The sequence below is a fragment of the Aotus nancymaae genome, unplaced genomic scaffold, assembly GCF_030222135.1.
Source record: "Aotus nancymaae isolate 86718 unplaced genomic scaffold, 86718_ANA_hifiasm-v0.15.2.pri h1tg000020l, whole genome shotgun sequence".
Lineage (NCBI taxonomy): Eukaryota > Metazoa > Chordata > Mammalia > Primates > Aotidae > Aotus > Aotus nancymaae.
In genome coordinates, this window is record NW_026988432.1 from 49685433 (window position 1) to 49708605 (window position 23173).

The 23173-nt window shown below is 37.6% G+C and overlaps 1 protein-coding gene across 4 annotated transcripts in view; it reads left to right on the plus strand.

Moving 5' to 3' along the window:
* CHST9 (carbohydrate sulfotransferase 9) overlaps positions 1-23173 on the plus strand; it is a 294555-nt gene that overhangs the window by 174785 nt on the left and 96597 nt on the right. The window contains exon 1 of one of the 4 annotated variants that reach the window (XM_012447297.2): positions 3739-3886. The exons of the other annotated variants lie outside the window; for them this stretch is intronic. The gene's annotated coding sequence lies outside the window, so the exon portion shown is untranslated. Of the gene's footprint in view, positions 1-3738; positions 3887-23173 lie in introns of those variants that run through there. 4 annotated transcript variants of the gene reach the window in all.

Below are 23173 nucleotides of genomic sequence, written 5' to 3' on the forward strand. Positions count from 1 at the left end.
TAGAATTGCTCCTCTCAGGCTACTGCGGGTCCACACACCGGCACTTGGTCCCCTAGAGCTTTGCATTTGGTAGGCACCTTCTCCTGGGCACCGTTCCTGAAAATGACTATTGTTTGCCTGTACTCAGTGTCCTTGCATCATTTGGCAAAGGAGGGAGGTGCATCGTATTCGTAGGCACTGCCGATTGCAGAGAGACAGCTGTCATGCCTAAGTCAAGACTCCAGCTTCACATGGGGAACGGCTCAGGGTATTTTCTGGGACACATGTTGCCAGATCCTCTGCACTCAGTTTCTCTGAAGAAGGTACTATGGTGTTAGAATCAAGGGTGTTGTGATGAAGGTTAGAGGATAAAGAGGGCAGGTACCCTTCTCCTAAGTGTCCTTGTCTGGCAGGCCCACTCCCCTGCTCTCCGGCTTGCCTGGGGCATGTCTCCCATTGTCAGTCTGAACATTCTTTTCTGTAAATCCAGGATTACCAAAGATGGTAGGAAAGGATAGTTAGAGACTTTTCTGCAGCCTTCCTAAGCTTTTGTGAGAATTAAGCCTTACAAATCTTACAAGAATTGATGAACATGATGCTGTTTTTAAAAATTCAGCATAAATCTTCAGATTTGTAGCCCAACAATCTCAACTGAAAAGCCCTTGGCCTGCAAGGGAAAGAAAAAGTACTGTTTGCCAGCCTTGTCTACTCTCAGACCAAGCCTCAATTTTCCAAGTTTGTATATTCTGCACACACTAGGGCTGTCCTTCTCACACGTATAAAAATAAACTGTGAAGTTGTTGGGTTTTTTTTCTTTTGTAGGGGAAAGGGCTGTATATGATTATTCTTGTATGGAAATAATTAGCAAAGAAAAAGTGGCACCCCACAGTTAATTTAGCTATTCTCTTAAATATTTTCCTGGTACCTGAATTACATGACCATAATATTTTAATAAGCTGATCTGCAAGTATTTTTCTCCTTCACATTGAGGTTCGGAGTAATCTAGAGGGTCAAGGTTTTCAATCTTTTTCTCTTGCATTAAAATGATCTGTCATTGCTATCGTGACTATACCCAAAAGTCAATTTTTTGGGCCTTGTTAAAGTGCCCTATAGAATAATTCAGTGGTGATGGGGATGAAGCTCTTCTCAAAGTGTAACTACTCCCCTTGCTGGCATACTGTGGCAATGACACCCATCTCTGAAAATTTAATCTTGATTCTGGACAAGGATTTTTGGTTTTGGTTTCTGTAATCTTTATGTTTTTGAATAAATTGAGGCTTAAATTAATGAAACTGGGTGTATTAATGTTGTTATCATACTTGATAAACTCAGTTGTTAAATTTATAAAATACAAGAATTTTAAAAATGTCTCACATGCCTAAAAAGTAGGCAAATATTCCAAATGGTGTACAGTAATATGGTTTTTAACAAAATAATAGAATCTCTTAATTTTAAAATTGATGTATGATTTACAATAAAATGCACAAATCTTAAGTATTCTCTCAATCCAGTAAATTTTGAGAATTGTACACACCTGTATGCCAGCCACCAAAAATAAGGTGACTGACATACAGGTGTGTACAATTTACAATAAAATGCATAAATCTTAAGTATTCTCTCAATCCAGTAAATTTTGAGAATTGTACACACCTGTATGCCAGCCACCAAAAATAAGGTATTGAATCTCACACCCTAAATAGTTTTCTCTTTGCCATTTCCAGTCAATTCCAATTCAAAACCTCATCACCTACCTCCCTACCCCTCTTCCACCTTCTCACTACTTCCCAGGAAACCACTTCTTACGTATTTCACCATAGTTTTGCTTGGCCTGTTCTTGGACTTAATATAAATGGAATCACACAGCATGTACTTTGTAAAGCCCCCTTCACATGCCATAATATTTTTGAGATTGTTGCGTATATTGGTTGTTCATTTCTTTTTTATTGATGTGTGATATTCCACTGTATGACTACAAATTACTTATCCATTATCTTGTTTTTGACATTTGAATTGTTTTTAGTTTGGGGCCATTATGAATAGGACTGCTAGGGACATTTTTGTACAGATTTGTTTGCGAATATGATGTTTTTTGACTTATGATGGGGCTATGTCCCAAGAAGCCCATCATAAGTCAAAAACATTGTATGTTGAAAATGCATTTAATACCCCAATAAACTCATAATAAAGTAAAAAAAAATCATAAGTTGACCATTGTAAGTCCAGATGCTCCTTGACTTACAATGAAATTATGTCCCAGTAAACTCATGGTAAAGTCAAAAATCTTAAATCAAACCATCATAAGCCAAGGACTGTCTGTATATGTTTTTATTCCCGTTGAATAAATACCAAGGAGTGGAATTGCTAGACCGTAGGTAAATGTCATTTGGGAATTTGTAAGAAACTCCCAACCAGTGATGTTGAAAGTTCCACCAGCTCCTTATCTTCATCAATCGTGACTGTGAAATGGTGTCACTTGTGGATTTAATATGCATATCTCTGGTGGCAAATGATATTGGTCATCTTTTTTATGTATTTGTGCCTGTTTATATGTCTTCTTTTTACGAAATGTCTGTTCAAGTCTTTTCTCATTCTTATTGGATTGCTTGTCATTGATTCTAGGAATTCTTCATATATTCTGTCTAGCAATCCTTTGTCAGATACATGTATTGTGAATATTTTCCCAGTTTGTGTATTTGCGTATTTACTTTATTAAAAGTGCCTTTTGATGAGCAAAAAAAAATTAATTTTGATAAAGATAATAAATTAGTTTTCTCTATATGTTTAGTATCTTGTCTAAGAAATTTTACCCCAAGTTTACCCCAAGGTTGTGAAGGTATTCTGCTACAACTCAAAAAGTGGTAATAGCAACTTGTAAAATTGGGAATAATAATAGTAAGGACAGTTTGCAGGCAAACAAAGAGGTATGTTTATAGTGACTAAAACACAGGGATGTCTCACTACTTTCATAAATTTGTGATTAACTGTTAATTTTCCAATGTCTCCTTGGTTCATTCTCTTTTTTCTGAGAAATATAAAGTAGAAATAGAAATTTGAGTGTTTTTAAAATTGTCAGTCTTGAAGTTACTAGAAAATCTCAATGTGAGGTTTGAATGTCCTGTGTATGATAATGACTTCAGATAATGATCTTTATATTACAAGTGATTTTAAAGTATTATTCACTGTCTTTTAGCAAGGACTCCAGTCCAGGGAGCCAGAACGTACTATTTCTGTTCTATATCCTCACCTTTGCAGCAAGAGGATGATGGCAAATTATCAAACTCTCCTTATAATATTATGTATTGCATATAGTGATTTAACACTGTAAATCAGTATTTAAATGAAGTCTTTAATATCATACATGTGTATTATATCAACATAGATGTAGATGCTAGATATCTATCAACATAGATATAGATGTAGAAAGAGATAGTATATCTATAAATATGTAAAGTCTTTAATATGCATACTATATCAACATAAATATATACATACACACACACTATAGAGATTGATGTAGGTATAGATCTATAAAACACCCTCACTACCTTTATTAAGATAATGTTTTAACATTACCTAGAGCTTAGGAAAGCTCTAACACTGTTTCCTTTGATTAGTGTTTATTGACCCATATTGTGCTATACACTGGATATACAGTGGTGAGCAAACCAGGTACCTGACCTCTGGGAGTTTAGACTGAGGGGAGAGTTAAGCAAGTAAACAAAGGTAGTTTTTTTATTTTGTTAGATTCTCTGCAGTGAAGCTACAGGGTGCTGTAAAGACAGGAACAGAGGCTGCCTGTGCAGGTGGCATCTAATCATAAACTTGGATCAAGAGGGACCCAACCATGTAACCAGTGGAGAAGAACACTCTGTGCAGGAGAAGCAGCAAAGGCGAAATCCTTAGGCAGGTAAGAGCCATGAGTTCTAATACTCTTGTTTAGAGTGCCCAAAAAGCAACTTACATTTGTTAAGTGGTGACTGATAGTCCAGGGCTGGGATCACCAGGATCAGAATTCTCAAGACAAGAGGACTGTAGAAGGGTGAGACAGAAAGGGGGTTTGAATTTAGGCTCACCAAGTGGGTTTGAATTTAGGATCCACATCAGGTACATGTGCACGCATATATTGAAGAAATTTGTAGAAGGTCACGTGTTACATGATTAGGCTGAAGCAAAGTCTTAAAATAATGTCCAGGACTTAGACTGTGACCTTGCAAGGGACACAAAATCTCACATACACCATCAATCTGAGACAGGCAATATGGACTGCAGAGAAACAAGAAGCAGAGAATTATACTAAAAAGAGTTTTAAATAATTCATAGAAATTATGCAGAGTGATAAAAGAAGACCTGAAACCATGTGTGGAATCCTCTACCCTTTAGTTAGTTAGCCTGGTCTATTGGAGTACAGGAGCCCCTGCATGACCCTCTCTGTGACTTTTGAATTTTTCAAGCCGTTATTATTTCCTGCTATTAGGAAATACATCCACATGCACTGGCACATGTCCCTCCACACAGAGTCTCCAAGAGAAGCAAGGGCGTGTGTGACTAGAAGCTCACAACAAGACTGCGGGCAGGCAGATGAACGAGCTGGGTGCAGAGTTCAAAGTCAGTGTCCCTTCTTTGATTCCATGCCCTATACTGTCCAGGCAGTGTTTGCCTTCCTCTTCTCAGGTCCCTTTCCCCTCACACTCTCCCAAGGATGCACAGTGTCTGCACACACACACACACACACACACACACAACTCCCTCTCTGGTGATCATTACAACTTGGGAAAATAAAAAGTGTGTTGCTTTACACTGAAAAATTGGAGAAATGTGCCAGGATGACTAATCATGGGGAATGAAATTCCAGGCGGTTGAGCTTGCAGCACAGCCAGAATACACCAGCTACAAGAATGCCTTAGCAGGGAACTCCAGGAATTTTAATACTTTTTTTTAAGCTTTGGATAATACCTTTTTTTTTTTTAGCTTTGGGATCACATTGATATCTGCAAATGACAATAAATAAAACCTAGTTTTAGGAAGAGGCTGAAATGGAAACAAGTATTCATGAAGTAAATCATTAACTTCATGGGTAGAGTCAAAAGACTAAATGTAGAAGTGAATAAGTAAGGGATGTAGGGCAGAGTCCTCAGTGACCCCCACTAGGGATTGATAAAGAAATAAGCAAAAAAAGAAAAAGTGGAAAAGAGAGAGACCCTAAAAGAATGGCAGAAACTGGGAAAGCAAAACAGTATCACAGCAGTAAAGGTCAAGCAAATGTCTAGAGTGTGTTGTGAATAGTGTTTGCTACAATTGAGAAACCTACCAGATGTAAACCAGAAAAATTCCCCCCTTTTCTGGGGCAATGTTTACACAGAAAATATTTTTCAATCAATCACTGTTCAATTTAATTTTTTTTTCAGGAAGTAGACTTTATTTCTTATATAAATCCTCCAGTTTTTGATTTGCTGCTTTTAAAATCTAGAAGTAAATCTGTGGATAAGCTTGGCTGTTTTGTAATAGAGCAGTTTGAGGGGCTCCTTTATGATATAAAATATATTTTTGTTGAGTTAGTTACAAAAGCATTCATTTTAACAGATCTGTAATTCCTTAAAAAGTTTCCCATTTATTGTATTAGCTGTTTTTTCATACCTCCTGAGGCTAAATGTGGTAGTTGATATCACCATGGAATTGGAACATAGGCGCATAGAACAAATTTACTCATTTGACTTTTAAATTAGTTTTGTGTGTGTGTTAACTACAATTGAAATGTTTCAATTATGAATAATGCCAGGATGAACGGGTACACTCCATTGACTTTAATGAAGTGCACATGTTCTTGTAGGCTTGTGAATGAGGGCCTGGTTTCAGAGTTCTTGAATCTTATTATTTAATATTTGTTGCATTCACATATTTTATTTATGATAATACCACAATCATAGCTTTCTAATTTCATGAACACAATTGAACTTAAATTTTATTTATCAACGTTTCCAAAGGGCTGACATTACCAAAGGTGTGCCTATCCTACTTTTACTTAAAAGAGTTGGAATCGATTTATTAAATTCAAATTAGCTTGCATTTTCTACATTACTATTATTTGAAAGGCACTGTGTCAAGAGATTAATTTTCAAGGAATAAACATCATCTAAAAAATTCTAGGTAATTAGAACTTTAAAATGAAATTTTGGATCTTCAGTGGCATAACAAAATGTATATAATAAGTTAAATACCAAACAACACCTGCTGCTAATATATGCAAAAGAGAGAAGCAACTAGGGAAATTCTCAATAATGATATTAATTGCACAGTACCTTGAATAAGGCTCTTTGCTAATTTTTTTAAGCTAAGGAGTCCTTTCTTGAATTAAATCCATAGAAGTTGTTAGAAGAGTAAAGTATGCTCAGATACTCATAGGTGTATTTGAATTTCATGTCATGGATCAGGGCCTTGGGCTCAAGCTTTGGCTTTCTTGTTTAATTATTTTTCCTAATTTTTTCATGCCAAACGAGTAATCAAATTATAAAAGAATATTTAAATTAACACTGTTTACTCAATCGTAGAAAGGTAAATGACATAGTAATTCATGAATCTACCAATGTTGTGTGTAAAGGGCTCTGAGATGGAGAGTATATTCAGTGTGTGTAACATGCTCTGAAAATTAGCTATTACTGTTACATGCACAGACTTGGCAAATGTTATGCACCTCACAAGTTCATGGAATGAGAAACTATGAATACCACTTCATTTGTTGCTACTGGATACACTGCGTGTGTCATGAAAGCCATTACCAGTTGAATCATATAATCCTTTATTTCACAAATGACAGAGTTTAAGTGTCCCTACCCAAGCTCATACACTAAATGGAAGAATTAGATCGAGAAGGCAGGACTCCATTGTACTGGTTGGACAGAGGTATATGACAGAGGCAACATATATACACTATAGGGGTAGCCTAACATTTTGCATACTGTTAGGCCACAGGATATAAAATTAGATCCTATGTACAGTGTACTAAATTAGATGTAATTTAATATCCAGTTTCATAGTTTATATTCTAGCCACTAGCTATAATTTTTAGCCCCATGTCCAAAACTGTTGAGAATTCAATTTATTTGTCACTATATCTTTTGCTTTATTTTGGACTCTGAGATTGGAAATATATGACCTGAACTAGAGTTCTAAGTTCACTACATCTTGTCTGTGTGAGTTGGGAAAACTTGCTCTACCTTACTGAACTGCAGGCATTTGTTTTTGTTTTTATTCGTTTGTTTATTTATACTTGCCATTTGCATGCCAAAGTGCTCTGTAAGCTGTAAAGAACTACAGTTAACCCTTGGAACAACATGGGTTTAAACTGTGTGGATCCACTTATATGTGAATTTTCCTCTGCCTCTTCCACCCCTGAGCTAGAAAGCCCAACTCCTTCTCTTCCTCTCCTCGGCTGCCTACTCAATGTAAAGACAAGGATGAAGACCTTTATGAGATCCACTTCCACTTAATGAATAGTGAACACATTGTCTCTTCCTTATGATTTTCTTAAAAATATTTTCTTTTCTCTAGCTTACTTTATCGCAAAAATACAGTATATAACACATATAACATTAAAATATGTGTTAACTGTTATCAGTAAGGCTTTTTAATCTACAGTAGGCTATTAGCAGTTAAGTTTGGGGGGAGTCAAAAGTTATACTCGGATTTTTGATGGCACAGGGGAGTTGGCACCCCCCTAAACCCTGTACTGTTCAAGGGTCAACAGTACACACATTACAATTAACAAGTAGGAATGTACTTATGTATTTGTCAGTTTATGTACCTGGGGGCATACTACTGGCATCAGAGGTTGGGCATATGTACGCCTCCCCTTCCCCAGTATCCTGTAGAAAGGCTTGCATGGGCTGAAGCACAGCTGGATACATGTGGGCCTGTGCACCAAAAGAAGAGGAACTCACTTCCACGTTGTAAGGTGCAAAGGCAAAGGTGGTCTTGACAGTAGAAAGCAAGCAATCTAAACTTAGGACCCAGTGTACAGGGAATTGTCAGGAATCACCAGCGGCCAGCACGTGCTGGCCTCGTGGGAACTCCCCTGAAGAGGAGAAACTGGGAAGCAGAAGCCGTGAGCCTAGCTCATTGCCTGGAACTCCAGAGAGATACTCAGCTCACTCACTCATGTCTTCTAGTCTCCTTGAGACTTAGAGTTTGGAACCTTTTTAAGTAAGATAAATAGATACAATAGACAGCTGAGCAATTCAAGTTCAGAGGCTCCCTGAGCTTACTTCTATTGTCTTCTCTTAAAATATGTCCCCTTTTCAATTTCCACCCCTGTTCTGGGTGGCCACTCTAGTCTCCTGGTGGAATTTCCTCTATCTAGCAGCCTTCACTCTACTAACCGCGACTTGGCCCCTCAACAAGTGATTTACTGCACGGCACTGCTCTTGTCTGTTTTTTCCCAGCCTGACAATGGCTCAAAGTTTTCTTCATGGGGCCTTGGCCCTCCTATTCTGCCTGGGCTGCATCCCTTACCTTCCGCTCATGGCCCTGCACTCAGGGCATTGGTGTGCCTGATTCTATGAACTGTTTGAAGCACGTCTCTTTACACCAATGAGCACTCTCTACTCTGTTAAAATAATTCCTGCATTCACCAAGAGAAAATGCAAGTCACTTCAGTGGTGTTTTATTATAGGAATTTAAATAAATTAATGCAAATGACTGTAGGCTTGCTATTTTGTCATTCTTTTTTACTTTATTACTACATTGTCCAGGCCAGACTTTCATGTCACTAATTACCCAAAAAGACCCAGAGATAAATCTTCCTGTGGCTTCAAGTCCTCCTTATTGTTTGTCTCCATGCCGGGGGTTTGCAACCTTGGCTGCATGTCAGAAATCACCTGGGGCCTTTATGAAGTCTGAATACATGGCCTTACCTCAAGAACCCTGGTCTCAGAAGACCTGTCACTCCTCAGCCACTGCCTACCCAAGGCTGGTCTGCTCAGCATATTCACTGTTCTCTCTTTCCTTTCTCTACCTTCTGCCCTTGAGACAGCTCATAGCCATAATTTCTGCAAGTGACTGTAGCTTCTGCATCTGGCATCCTGAGCCCTTTAGAAACAGTCACAATCAGGAAATTTCCAATCAGATATCAATATGGGGCTTCCCATCATCCCTTGAGACATTTCTGCTGATGCCAAAATACACAGTAATGATAGGTACTAATTCTTGAGTACAATGAGAGACAGGAACTCTATCTCAGGCAGTCCTCAGATCAACTATATCAAAGACATTATTATCTTCATGTTGTATATGAGAAACCCAAGGTTCACAGCAGTTTTGCTCCTCAGCCACAGCCCCACAGGTATAAGAAGAGGAGTTAGGAAACAAGTCTGAGGCTGTAGGGCAGCAGACCCTGCACTCCTCCCATTGCACTTGCCCTGTCTCTGTCCTGGTGGAACATCAGATCACTTGAGTCGACCATAAGATAGGAACTGTCTTGATTTACCCTGAAATCAAGTCATGTAACATTACTTCAGGTCATGTAATATTCATGTATGGCCAATGATTTATGCTAGACAAGAACACAGTGGCGGGGGGGTGTTTTTTTTTCTCGTCACTAGAATTATAATAGTTTAAAAGAAGGAAGTCAAAGTGAGGAAAAAAACATAGACCATGAGAATGACCTCCCTTAACTCCCCAGGGCTAAAAGTTAAGGATATGAGATCTCTCTTTCAGCTGTCAAGTATCATTTTGTGATCTTAAATAAATTTACTTCATATGCAAAAATACATACCTTCAGACATGTTATAAAGGAGAATGATTACTTAGTATGATAGAATTATATTTAAGTAAAATACCTAGTAGAATTAGAAATATTGTAGTCTAAGACTTATAAGGCTTCACAGAAAACTGAGGTTAGAGAGTTAGATATAAGTGAAAACAATAAAACCAAAGTATTCCCTTGTTACTTTTGCCAGTTTAATTTAGAGACTGTGCCTTCTGGTTTTAACTCCAAGGCTCATGAGGTGTGTATTTCTGATGAAACCCCAAATAATTTATCATGGATTTGATTCTACTAAAGGCAAAAGCAAAAGATAAGAAAGCCATAAAGTGAATGGCAGGAAGGCTTCTTCACAGTTCAATAATGCCAAAGAACTCAGAAGCTTTGTTTCAGAAGATATGTTTTATATTTAAAGTATTTGATGGTACCCTTTTCAGCAGAGCCACAGAATAATAAAAGCTTATTTAATTTAATTTTCTACTTCATTACTGTCCAAAGTACAGGACCAAGTGAAGGAATGCCCTCACAGGTTGCATGCCATGTGTCAGAAATTTATTAGCATACTTGCTGGCATTACTTCACCCACCTATCTATAATATTTTAACTCTGAACTGAAAGAAAGGAAATTTTACTAAGACCCAGATCTTAGCCTGACAATCACTTGGCAAATTCCATTAATCCAAAGATCTTTGCTTATTTTTTTTAGTAAAGGATCATGAGCAACGAATTCAAATTATCCAGCGTTCATTAAGCAATAAGGAGTGCAGAACACCATGCTAGAAAAATGAGCATGTACATGCCTGGCCTCCTCCTAGGAAAGAGTTCTTTGTCATGTTCATAAAAACTCTTAAGGTCACAATTTTACAGAATGGGCTCCTCAGGACACACACTTAACCACTGTAGGTTTTGTCATCCATAAAATAGAGTGTGGTCCAGACTGGAGGGGAGAAGAAACTGTCTCTATGATCCTTTTCAACATTAAAGACTTGAGATTCCATGACTGAATCAGAGTTAGAGATTGTTACAAACCGCAACAAAATATTTAAGCAGAATCAACAGGACCCTTTTTCTTCTTTAAGTCCTTGATGTATAGGGCAAAAACCTACCTGAAATACAGAGGTATATTTCTATATGTGTGGGAGAGAAGAGCACAGGACAAGAGTGAGAGAGTACTTCCAAGTGATTCCTTTGGTTTTCAATTCCAAGTTTCGGTATTTTGGACAAGGAAAGAAAAACAAAAACAACAAAACAAAACCGAAAAACCAAGAACCTGCTGCAATCCTGTCTCCACATCGAAGGACCACTGAAGATTCAGCTCTCCTGATGATGGCAGAAGAATACTTTCTGTGAGCCCAGCACTCCCTAAAGGAATAAAAAAGGAACCAAGACAGGTAGGGAAAAGAGATAGGTACAAGAGGACGGGGGAGCAGTTGATTGAATTACTGCCTCTCAGCCTAGCAAGAAACTCATTCAACACTTTTTGCAATTAATTTTCACTTTATCCAATTAAGGATTGTCAACTTAAAGAAACATCTGCTCAATACACATGTTTCAAAGCCAAAAGATATATTAAGTGGTGGCAAACTACAAACTAGAAAAAGAACTCCATTTAAATGGATTGGTTTTAATATAGCATGCTTAAGAGGGACCAAGTGTAAGAGGGGAGATAATGCTTTTCAGATTTATATGTGATATGCTCTCATATCTAACTACTTGATTGTTGTTATTAATACAAATGCTTGAAAGTACTGCTTGACCATTCCGAAATTACTTCTTTAGTTAGGTCAATTCTCTGAAATAACCATTCCATGTCTCCTCAAGTTTGAAATTTAATCTCCCAACTCCATCTTCTTCTCCTCTTCAGTGGATGACCTTCCTCATATTCCAGAGAAGTTAACAGATGGCACCTACTGAGATCTATCTCTGATATCTTCACCAGATCTGTATACACCAATATGCTTTGCTCTCATTGCCTTCTCCTTCCCTCCTCTTACAAGGGAGGAGTGGACCCACCTCCTGTCAGTGGTGAGTCATCCCACCTATGCTGTGGGTCCCATCTCTTCATGTCCTCCCATGGACCTCCCTGATGGGTGACTCGCTTTCTCTTCTGGGTCTTTAACCTCCTCTCTACTGGATGCTTTCTGACAGCATTTGCAATGCTCTGTATTCTCTCCCCACCAAGAAATAAATCAATCAAAAAATGATCTCCCTGAATCCTGTGTTCCCTTCTAGATATAGCTCTTTGCTTTAGCCTTGCATTTCAGAAGACCTATCTATACCCTTTCCTTCCCCCTCCAGACCCTGTTCTTTCCATGTTCACCCCAGTCTGCCTCTGTCCCAGCCACCCCACTGGTTTGCTCTTGCTAGTGTTGTTCAATTCAGAGGACACTTTATTGTCCATCTGACATGACCTGTCTTCACCTTATTATCCTCTCCTTCAAAAAAAAAGGATTTCCCCTTTTTTCTCTGACTGTTCCTTTTCCATCCCTTTGAGTTTTTTTCTTCTATCAGAATTTTACTTATTATATTCTTCTTGGCTTGGCCTTTTGCTTTTTAATCTATCCTCTTTCCCTCTTACAGTGATTGCATCCGCTCCTGTAAGCCAATGTCTATTTTACACTTGCTTATCTTCAGAACATCAGAGCCATGTAACCATCTGCCTATTGATATGTCATTAGTATTACCTGCCTCACACCTGGCCCTCTTCCATCCCTCAATTCAGTAAATGTCACCTCATTGCTCCCACTGGAAACTTAGGACTTGATACTTTCCCTCTTCTTCAGTCTGCATTTTCAATTAAGGGCTATCAATTTTACCTCCAAAATATATATCGTGCTGTCTGTTTCTGTCTTTCTCTCCCAGCCACCATCTCTAACTGGCTATGGAAGCAGGAGACAGCCATTTTATTCAATAGTTATAATTGGACGAGATACTTAAGCAGAAAAATTTCACAAAGAGGTAACCTTGTCAACAATTCACATTTTAGTGAATCCACACTTCAGTGAGTTTCTCCACCATGGAGACATTGATACCAGAGTGGGGATTGTGCCTGTTGGATTTGGAATTTTAAGAGCTTTAAGTAAGTTCCATGGAATACACACACACACGCGCGCGTGTGCGTGCACACATGCTCACATATGAGGAGGACTGGACTGGAGTACTGAAACCATAATATGTGCTCTCTCCTACTTTCATCCTATGCTTGATATTGCCATGACAGGATCACCATCTCTGCCCATTCACTAGTGCCTAGTTTACCTGCACCACGGCTGTTCCAACAACCTGGCTTTGCTGTCTGTGACTTGATCCATCTCACGGAGATTGGACTATTCTATGCAGTTTTTATATGACAGGTCGAACAGAAATAAAAACTGCAGCAATCCCAGAAAGACTGAGAAGCAATCACATAAATCATTTGAATCTGGAATGGTGGAGGAGGCAAGCAAAGGTAGGACAAAACAGAGCTGCAACTGCAGAGGGGAAATGGGCTTTGGGAACAAACAATTGTTACAGCTATCTAGGACACTGTGAGGATAAACAACGAGTGACCTCTGACATCTCAACCATACTTGAAATCAAGTGAATGGAAATTAAATGATTACACAGGCCAAACAGTATTATAATAAAAATTTATATGACAGGGAAAACTATTATAAACTCAGTTCATGACCCATACATTGCTGGAGGTTTTTAGAACAATCATAATACTTACTTGTGTCAAGTTCATTAGAATTGGTGGACTTCTATGAATATAACATACCCTCCCCACACCTGGGGTATACATTTTAGAGGTCTCTGAAAATAGATTCATCAATGAGCATTTGATCCTGATCAAATAAATAAATAAATAAAAATTAATAAAGCCTAGAGCAGCTGACCTCCTCTCTTAGGGCACAGGCTAAGATCTATTATTCTGATTACCACAGAGAAAATTCCAGTGGCATACTGATCCTTTTAACTTCATGCTAATCAGTTTTCCTTTTATCTAGCTCTGTAAAAAGGTGATGGAAGTAAGACTAGGGCAGTACTGGTAGTGGAAGTGAGAAAAACCACAAATAGTTGAAGCTAAAAATTCTGAATAAAGAATTAGAAGTAAGTCTTCTCGTGCAGCTATGGGAATATAAATATAATAGACCTGGATTCTCATTCAAAATCAGTTACTAGCCCAGTAGTCCCTAACTTTGTTTCCATCCCAAAAGTGGCTAAGAAATTCAACAGCTTACATCAATAATAGTGGTTCAGGGACCATAAGGGCAGAACTGTTGTTCAATTCTTGAGTTTCTCCTGCCCCTAGTGGAAGAAGAGGTTTGTAGCTAGGAAGAGCTTCTCCACCACCCCCAGGAGACGTTGATGCCTCCCCTGGAAAGCTGCCCCTTCCCCCATGGAGACCAACTGATATAACCCCTTTGTGCCTCAGTTTCCTCATCAATAAAATGAAGAAAATACATTCAAGGATCTTTTAATGTATAAAGCAATATACAAAGACAAGCATAATATCTTCTGCTTGCATGTTTAAATTCATAGACAATTTGCTAAATATGATACAACAGGACTGGATTTGTTGAATGTTCTAGTTAAACTCTTGCATACTTAGGATCTAAAGAGAATCTAAAAATAGCATCGATTAGAAGTAAACATTATCCACATTCTATTTAAAGGTTACTGTGACTCTGCTTCAAAGTATTAAGATTGGGTCCACCAAATATTTTTAAAGAGAGAAGAAAAGACACATAAATTATTGGGCTGAGCATTTTAATAACTATCATTTATTAAGTCCTAAATATACGCAGATATGCTGCTAAAAGCTTGACATGTAATATCTCATCGAATCCCCACAATAATCTTTTTATTATTAGTAGTAGTATTCCCATTTTACAGACATAAAACTGAGGCTTCAAGAAATTACATAATATGCCCATATCACACAAGTCACTTAATCAGTATTTAAGCCTAAATATTTATTGTTTCAGTGTCTAGGTTTCATGCTAGAGTTATAGGAATATCAGAAGTGATTGAGAAAAATCATAACTGGAAAAGTACAGCCTGTCATTCTTCATGTCTGTGCTGCCATTTTGTTGTTTCACAGGCTGAATAAAAAGAAACCATGTCAGGAATCTGAATCTTCACATAACAGAGGAGAGGAGACCAAGACTAATCACATTTCAATAGTTAATTTTGTTAATAGTATAACTTGGGAAGTCCTGCTTTTATTTTAAGGGACTATTGAATTTTTCCAATTATAAATTAATTTATAAAGAAAAACAGTAATTTATTATGGTGTCCTAGACCTACTCAAGAAACCCTCCTCTCTGCCTAATTAAAATAAATTGATCAAAAGTTGGATTGTTTATCCCTACGATAGCCACATTTGTACTGTGAAAAGGGAAATTGTTAGAACAAAATTACTGTGAAAGAGACTTTGAAATTGGACCTTGTCACTAGGGGGCACTTAGGGATATGAAATCAGCATTGCCAAAAGTATTTTCTGAAATAAAACAATTAGTAGCATATGTCTTAACAAGAGAGGGAAAAAATATGTTTATCAACATAAGGATTCAGCACCTCTCTTGATGGATTATTGTTAGGTGCCAAACGGGTTAGAGAAAAAGGACCATTTAAAGTGGGCACAATTTTGAAGTGAGAAATCTTATCTTTTCTCTCCATCTGCCTTTTACCACTGGAAGCACAAATGTGTTGTTAAGAAAAACAACATAATAAAAAGAAAAAAGGCAGAAAAGAACAGCTGAGCGACCCCCCCTCCCCCACCTCCACCACCAGCCCCCTACTGCCCTCGCCCTGCTTGGTCCTTTCATCGCTTTCTCTCTGGCCTCTCTTTCCTCCTTAATCCTCCCCTGAGGAAATTGTCCTTCCCTCTGTTGCTCGCAGTAATTTGCTCTTCCTTTTTACAAGCCTATCTTTCTTTCCGTTCTTCCTCCCATTATGCCTAGTTGTGTTCTGCTTTATTGTTCTTCTCTGCTTTCATTAGGTGTGAGACTGAGTTCTGGTTTTGGTTTTTATCCCTGTTTTGTGAGTAATTTTTTTTTTCCTTTTCAGACATTCATATTCCTATTTCCATAAGAAATCAATAAAATGTGTTTCCAGGCTCTGTTTTACTTAAACGTGATGGTAATAGATAACATGTTATCTGAGGCTAGAGGAGAATAGTTTCTCACACTGATCAAGTAAATGGGGAGAAAAATTGGAGCAAATAACACATTCTTACGTTACAGTCTTTTATAGGAAACAATCAAGCAGAAAAACATATTTCATGGTGTATATACAAGACTAAACCCATAGATTGAAAAGTAAAAAGTATAGCAAAAAAAAAAAAAAACCCAAAAAGCTTGTTTTTGTCCATGTGATACCCAACAACCAATTTAATTGATTTTCTTTTCCAAATCCACCATTTCTTTTGGCTGTCGTGTGCAGGAGTTGTAAAGTAAAAAAAATCACGAAGTGCCATATGTAAGGACTATCAGATATCCCCACAAAACCTTATAGCAGAAATGGAAGACCTTCAATTGCCCTACTCCTTAGTGTGAGGGGGAAAAAATCTTTCTATATTATGCACCCTGTCTGCGGAAATTACCCTGCAGTTATAATTAAGAAAATAATTGCAAGTACAATTTACCAGGTCCATGCCCATCATTTCATCCTGTAAATTGAAACAAAGAAAGCTTCACTGCACTTCACCCAGCGACCTAGTTTGTGAGCTTTGGGCTAACCTCCCATGAGTGGTAGATCTAGGTCTTCTTGAATAATGAAATGGTGGTCTGGGACTGGGAATCATGAATTTGATTCCTTGTTCCCCTGACTCACCATGTGGTCATGGGAAAGTCTACACATCATCAGTTTTCTGGTAGGAAAATGATTAGGATAATTATTATGCAGATTACTCTAGAGCTTTGATTTCAATAAGCCACTCTTAGCACCTCACTCTGCCCTCAACCTTTAAATAAACTTTTCATTCACACAAACAACAAATGTTATTTCCAATGCCAGTTATCACAAAATTATTCTTTTAAAATTATTTTCAGAATACAGTTAAATTTTTTTTTACTTATGTAACACTAGGTCAAATTATAAGATTTCTATCTAGTTAGCTAACCCATATGGTTGGGTTACAATGTACAGATAAATTAATTTTAATTTCAGTTGTTTAAATTAGTAAAAGACTTTCATCTTTTCACATTTCTGCCATTAACTTTTCTTCCCACTTGAAACTACTCTGCTGACCTAACTTCATAATTTATGTGTTTATTCACACAGTCATTACTTTAGTATTGCATAATTTCTTAACACTTCTCCTAGGAAGATAGAATATTTGCTTTTCTTGTGAACTGTATTATACAGATGCTCCTCATCTTATTATAGGGTTACATTTCATTAAGCCGACCACAAGTTGAAGACATCGTGAATCGAAAATGCATTTAATATACCTAACTTACCAGACATCATAGCTTAGCCTAGCCTACAGAACACTTACACTAGCCTTCAGTTAAGCAAAATCATCTAACACAAAGCCTATTTCATAATAAAGTGTTTAACATCTCATGTAATTTTTTGAATAATTTACTGAAAGTGAAAAACAGAATGGTTAAATGAGTACTCAAAGTACAATTTCTACTGAATGCGTATAGCTTTCACACCATTGTAAAGTTGAAAAATCATAAGCTGATCCATCATGAGTCAAGGACATAGGTCTGTATTACATTGCTATATTGCATTCGCTTCTTATTGTCTACTAATATCAAGACGATCCACAATGGCAAAGAGCTCAGTTTTTGTTGCAGGAGGCTACATAATGCAATAAAGGAAACAGCAATGCTATTGTAGCCTTCCAAGTGAGCGATGGATTAAAAAAAAAAAATTAAGGATGGTGCAGGCCTCCAGGTAGGATTCTGCAGTTTGTGCACTGCAGGGTGAATCAAGCTATGGGCCCTGGCCCAGCATGAATTAGCCTAAAGGAAGAGGTGACTTTTTCTCATTCATCCACCCAGAGGATGTGCCTTTTTTTTTTTCACTTCGTCAATCTTGAGTGGGCACTTTTTTAAAAAATTGTCTTTCTACAGGAGTAGCATTTTGAAATTCACAAAATGTTCTATATATGCTTGGCCCTGAGTTTAGAGGTTAGGTTGTTATCTCATGATTCCACTGTTCCCTCTGACTTTCCCCCTGTCTTCCTGGTAAAGGTCTTCTGTTCCATGAGTGTTTCTGATTCTATGCCATTCCTCACCTGAGTGTGACAATCCATAGCCCACATTTGTGTTGACCTTTTACCCAGTGTAAACTTCTTTCATAAATAAGTAGGCTCTTCTGAAATGAGATCCTCAATAACTCAGTCCTGTCCTATCCCTGCTCTGTCCCACCATGCATTCTGAGGGCTCCAAGGAAGGGTATGCACAGCAAACAGAATCAGGCAAGGGCATGCTCTTTTTTTTTTTTTTTTTTTTTTTTTTTTAAATAATGCCTTTATTCCAAGCTCCATGAAGGTTTTGCAAGCCAAAGTTAGAGGCAGGCCAACTAGCCTCCAACCTAACTAAGCCATGAACCTTCTTTTCTCTCCTAACTAGTTCCACATCCAAATCTCAGCTTGTTTTAATAGTCTGAAAGTAAAAGCACTTCTAGGAAAGCAATAAAAATTGTTTGCAAAACAAACTTCTTTATACTTCTCTTGCTAATGCTTCATGCTTCACCCAAATACATTCTTGGACTAGATGCAGCATCTCAGCACTCCATGGGCATGGAGTGTGAGCAGCCCTCCCTCTTCCTCCTCTTGATCTACCAAGTTTAATGTCCAGTCCTAGAGTCACTCAGGCTTTTTATTATTCCCTTAGAAAAGATCAGTGGATCAGTACATAATCTTACATGCACACACATCATCATTTCCTACACTGTGTTTTGTATCCTCCTTATTCTTCAAAGAACCTATTTATAAATCTACTGTCCCTGTAAAGTCTTTCCAGTTCCCCTAGTGAGTTAGTTGCTTCTATCTCTATGCCTTCTAATTTTATCTGTGCACATGCCTTATAATCTTTGGGGGAAGTGATCTCCAGTGTGGGTTGCTCATATCCCAAGGGGTATGCAAGATCATCTACTAGGGAGAAATGATTAGAACTTCCATTTGTTCTAAGAGCAAAGCAGATGTGATTAGATAATTCAGAGGTCTGTGGTGAATCTAGAGAGCATGGTTAGCTATAAACACAACTTTGGAAACCCAAGTGGGTATCTGAAATGTGATCCCTCCAGGGATGTCGTAGGAGGGAGTTGAAGATGTCATTTGTGTGTATTCTTTATCCTTTTAAATATCTATTTTAGGGTAGAGGTAAATTGTATGAGATCAAAATATTCTACCATGGTGGTATATGATAGAGGAGAGATGGATGGATGGATGAGTGGGTGGATGGATAGATAGATAGAGAGAGAGATAGATAGATACATAGATAGACAAAATAAATAAATTATAGAGAGAAAGTGCTGTGCAATGAAAAAGGCTTTAAGACTGTTTCTCTAGGCTGTGGACTGCTAGGCTAGGGCTTCTTCATCTCCATGTTTCCAGGCCATATATCACTTGCCCAATAAGTTAATTTTGAAAGAATAGATATATTATTTTAGATTCCCTACATTTGAGTTCTCTGAAAACAGGGCATACCCGGACTAAAATTTTGGAAAGTCCCTTCATAAGTGAACACCTCTGCCACTTAGCTCATCTTGTTATTCTTGAAAGACTCTTCTATGTCTATACTTTTTTCTTGCTGAAGTTGCTAAAGCCCTCAAATGTCCAACAAATCCACGGTTATGTATATGGAAACTAAGATCAAAGCAGATGTGAGTAGAGAATTCAGAGGTCTGGAGTGAATCTAGGGGCATGGTTAGCTATCTGCACAACCTTGGAAACTGGTAAGTATCTGTAATGTGATCCCACCAGGGATGGGGTAAGAGGGAGTTGGAGATATCATTTGGAATCTGACCCCAAAAATTGACAAAGACAGCCTGGGTCTCTGCATTTACAAATATGTTACTGAGTTGAATGTGCACATCATCAAGCTGGTTTTCTTTTGCATTTTTATTACTTGGTTCTCTTGTATTTAAGGAGTTTCCCTCCTATTTTAACCAATGTATTTTATAAACAGCTACTAAATAATTGGCTATGTATTACGCACTGCCCTCAGTTAACATCTAAGTACCCAACTAAACTAATTCTATGTACTTGTTTTTATTTTTATTCTATCCATAGACTTTCTTTAATATTTAGATAATAATAACTTTACTATGACCAACTGTTACATTTTATACATTATAATACTTAAAAATCCCTGAAAGGCATGTAATTTTGACCTTATTTGTTAAAATTTAGAAAGTTTAACAGAAAAATATAACTTTCTCAGAATATACAAAATGATATAATATAGTGAAATTCTTTTTTTCACCAATGTGTTCGTTACATGAACTTTTAAAATTTTTGTTTGTTCTATTTAAATTTAAAACTAAGTATTGAGTTTCATCTTACAAAACATGTAATTACTTTTGGAAGTGCATTTTATGAGACCCAGTAAAGTCAATATCAATGATACGGACTAAAAATCTAATATCATGCTTGGAACACGAGTTTTTAGAATACACTGCATCAATGATGCTATTTACATTGAAAAATGAATTATTGTGTTATGGACTAAATCCTTTCAAAATTGATTCTGAATATCCAAAGTTGAGTATTTTAGAAGCTATAATGGAATATGAATTGAACAGGCAAATAGTATTTTTATTTTTAAAAAGTAATAAAAATGATTTCGGAAAGTTGTCATAGTCATATTTATTACCTGCTCCATGGCTCTGAACCATAAATCGACAGCTATATCTGAAGTGTAAGCAAATACTGTTTCATATAAATGTGGTATAAGCATTTTCAAAGCGTGTTGCACAATCTCATTATTGTGATCTGTTATTGCTTTTCTTCCCAAGAGAAAGGCTGTCCATCCTAATTTAGTATTGAATAACTGCTTTTTATTATGTTCTCCCAAGTGAAAAGTAGCTCCAATTCTTTCAACTGAAATGATAACCAGAATGATTTAAAAGGAAATGGGGCTATGGAATCATGGAACCTCCTGCTACCCAGAGAAAAACCCATCAGTGCTATGGACAATGCACCTCACTGTCCCCTCAGGGAAAGAGCATGGCCTCAAATGTCCTTCTGGATGCTGCCACATGATAGTCAGAGACTGCCAGCATTGATAGGAAATTCTTTCCCATTTGGGGTGAATGAAAAAGAACACTAAGACATAATGGTCTATCTGGATGTATTTGTTTTTGTTTGGTTTGGTTGGTTTGTTTTTTTGGTTTTTTGTTTGTTTGTTTGTTTTGGAGACAGAATCTCACTGTGTCACCCAAGCTGGAGTGTTGTGGTGCAATTTCAGCTCACTGCAGCCTCCGCCTCCTGGGTTCAAGTGATTCTCCTGCCTCAGCCTCCCAAGTAGCTGGGATTACAGGCACCTGCCACCCTGCTTGACTAATTTTTGTATTTTTAGTAGAGACAGGGTTTCATCACGTTGGCCAGCCTGCTCTCAAACTCCTGACTTCAAGTGATCCACTCACCCTAGCCTCCCAAAGTGCTGGGATTACAGGTATGAGCCATCGCACCCAGCCCAATCTGGATTTCTTTATACTCTCATTAATACTTTCATTTCTTTATTTCATCTTTCATGGTCTTCATTCTCCTTGTCCATTCATTGATTATCAAAAAATTTTACATATCTGTTTTGTGTTTAACTCAGTATCAGATGCTGGGATTGAAGAGGCACAGGGTTTATTCCTTCAGAGGGGCTACAGGAGTGCAAACTAGTGAGTGAGACCCAGTGATATAGGTGCCACAATAAAATATGAGCGGGGTACCAGGAGGGCACAATGGAGAGGCAAGTCGGACTGTGGGGAGTGTGGAAGGGCTCCATGCCCATCACTATATGCTGCATGTCAAAAGATGAGAAACTGTTCTTCAGCTGGGATTTGGTGTTGGGCCCTCCAGCAACAGCTGGCTATGAGGGTTGATGCTGCTCCTTCTGTTGATGATAGAATGAAATGACGCAAAATAACTACCTATGCAGAATGGGAATTCAAAATAAAAATAATGCTTTTTCATAGTTCCAGGTTGTATGCTATGGTTTAGAACTGTGTGCTTTATGGAGAAAATTAAAGGCAGAGAGTATACCTAACTGGTCCTATGCAGACCCTGACTAGAAGCCTGTGGCAGAAATTTATATTAGGCCAGAAAAATGATGGCTGAGCCTTATTCTGGCCTTGAAGACAGTGATATTACCCAAAATGTCTTGTTAGGTAGTATAGTAAAGTGGTTATGTGCTATTATAAAGGGAAAGTGATTAGCAGTTGGAGATAAATTCTGAGTGCTATTCTATGGTGGGGTCGTGGGATGGCCACCAGGCTACAGGATCACAGTTATCTTAACCCTTTCCTTATCAAAAGTTTCCAACTCCATTTGCCGAACTCTTTCCCATGGAATTATTGTCTAAGATGCAAGTCAAGACACACCCTTTACATGCAGCTTAGCAAGAACTCTTGCATTGTGTAGAGTGATCTCATCATTACATAGTGGTTTCTCCTCTAATTCCATCCCATGGGATCCTCTTAAATGAGATTATGTAAGAAGAAGTAACCAAATCCTCACAGATGGCTTAGAAAGATGGATTGCATTATAACTATTGTGCTTTATAATAGATAATATAGCTATTACTGGAACATTTTGTTTTATAGCTAAGTATTATACTACTACTAATAACACTTTCTCTACTTAGAATTTTGTTCACAGTTATATACTGGAGAATTACTTATTTTAAGAAAGTTGTTCCACCTTTCTGCATGATCACTAACATGTATTGATTAATAGCTGTGTGTGGATCCTAAGCACTCTCTAGCCCTGTCAGTGGTGTCTGCTGTTATCCCCTTTTAAAAATGAAAAGGTGGAACTCACAGAATGAAACAATCCACGCATGTAGCTAGCAAGTGGTAAAGCAAAATTGGAACTCAGGAGGTCAGAATTCAAGACCCATGTTATGACTCATTGTGCTAAGATGTTTAAAATACTAACAAAAAATACTGTATATTTTTCTGATAATTATGGGACATTTGTTTAAAATACAAAGGATTATTGTTGACAATAGAGGAAATACAGCCCAAATCAATAAATTTTCTACTGGTTTTCTCTGACAAGTAGCATAGAGTCAAATTAAGAGATTAGGCATAGTTTAGGTACCTGTATATACACATAGATATAACATCTGTTGTTAGATTACACTCACATATGCACACAGCCATGCATTTCACTTACATGCATACTGTAGAGGGAGAAGAGAGTATTTTGGACAGAAATCCAAGGCAGTGCTTTAACTGGAGTCTGTGTCCTCAAGCCTGTCTGAAAATTATTAAACTGAC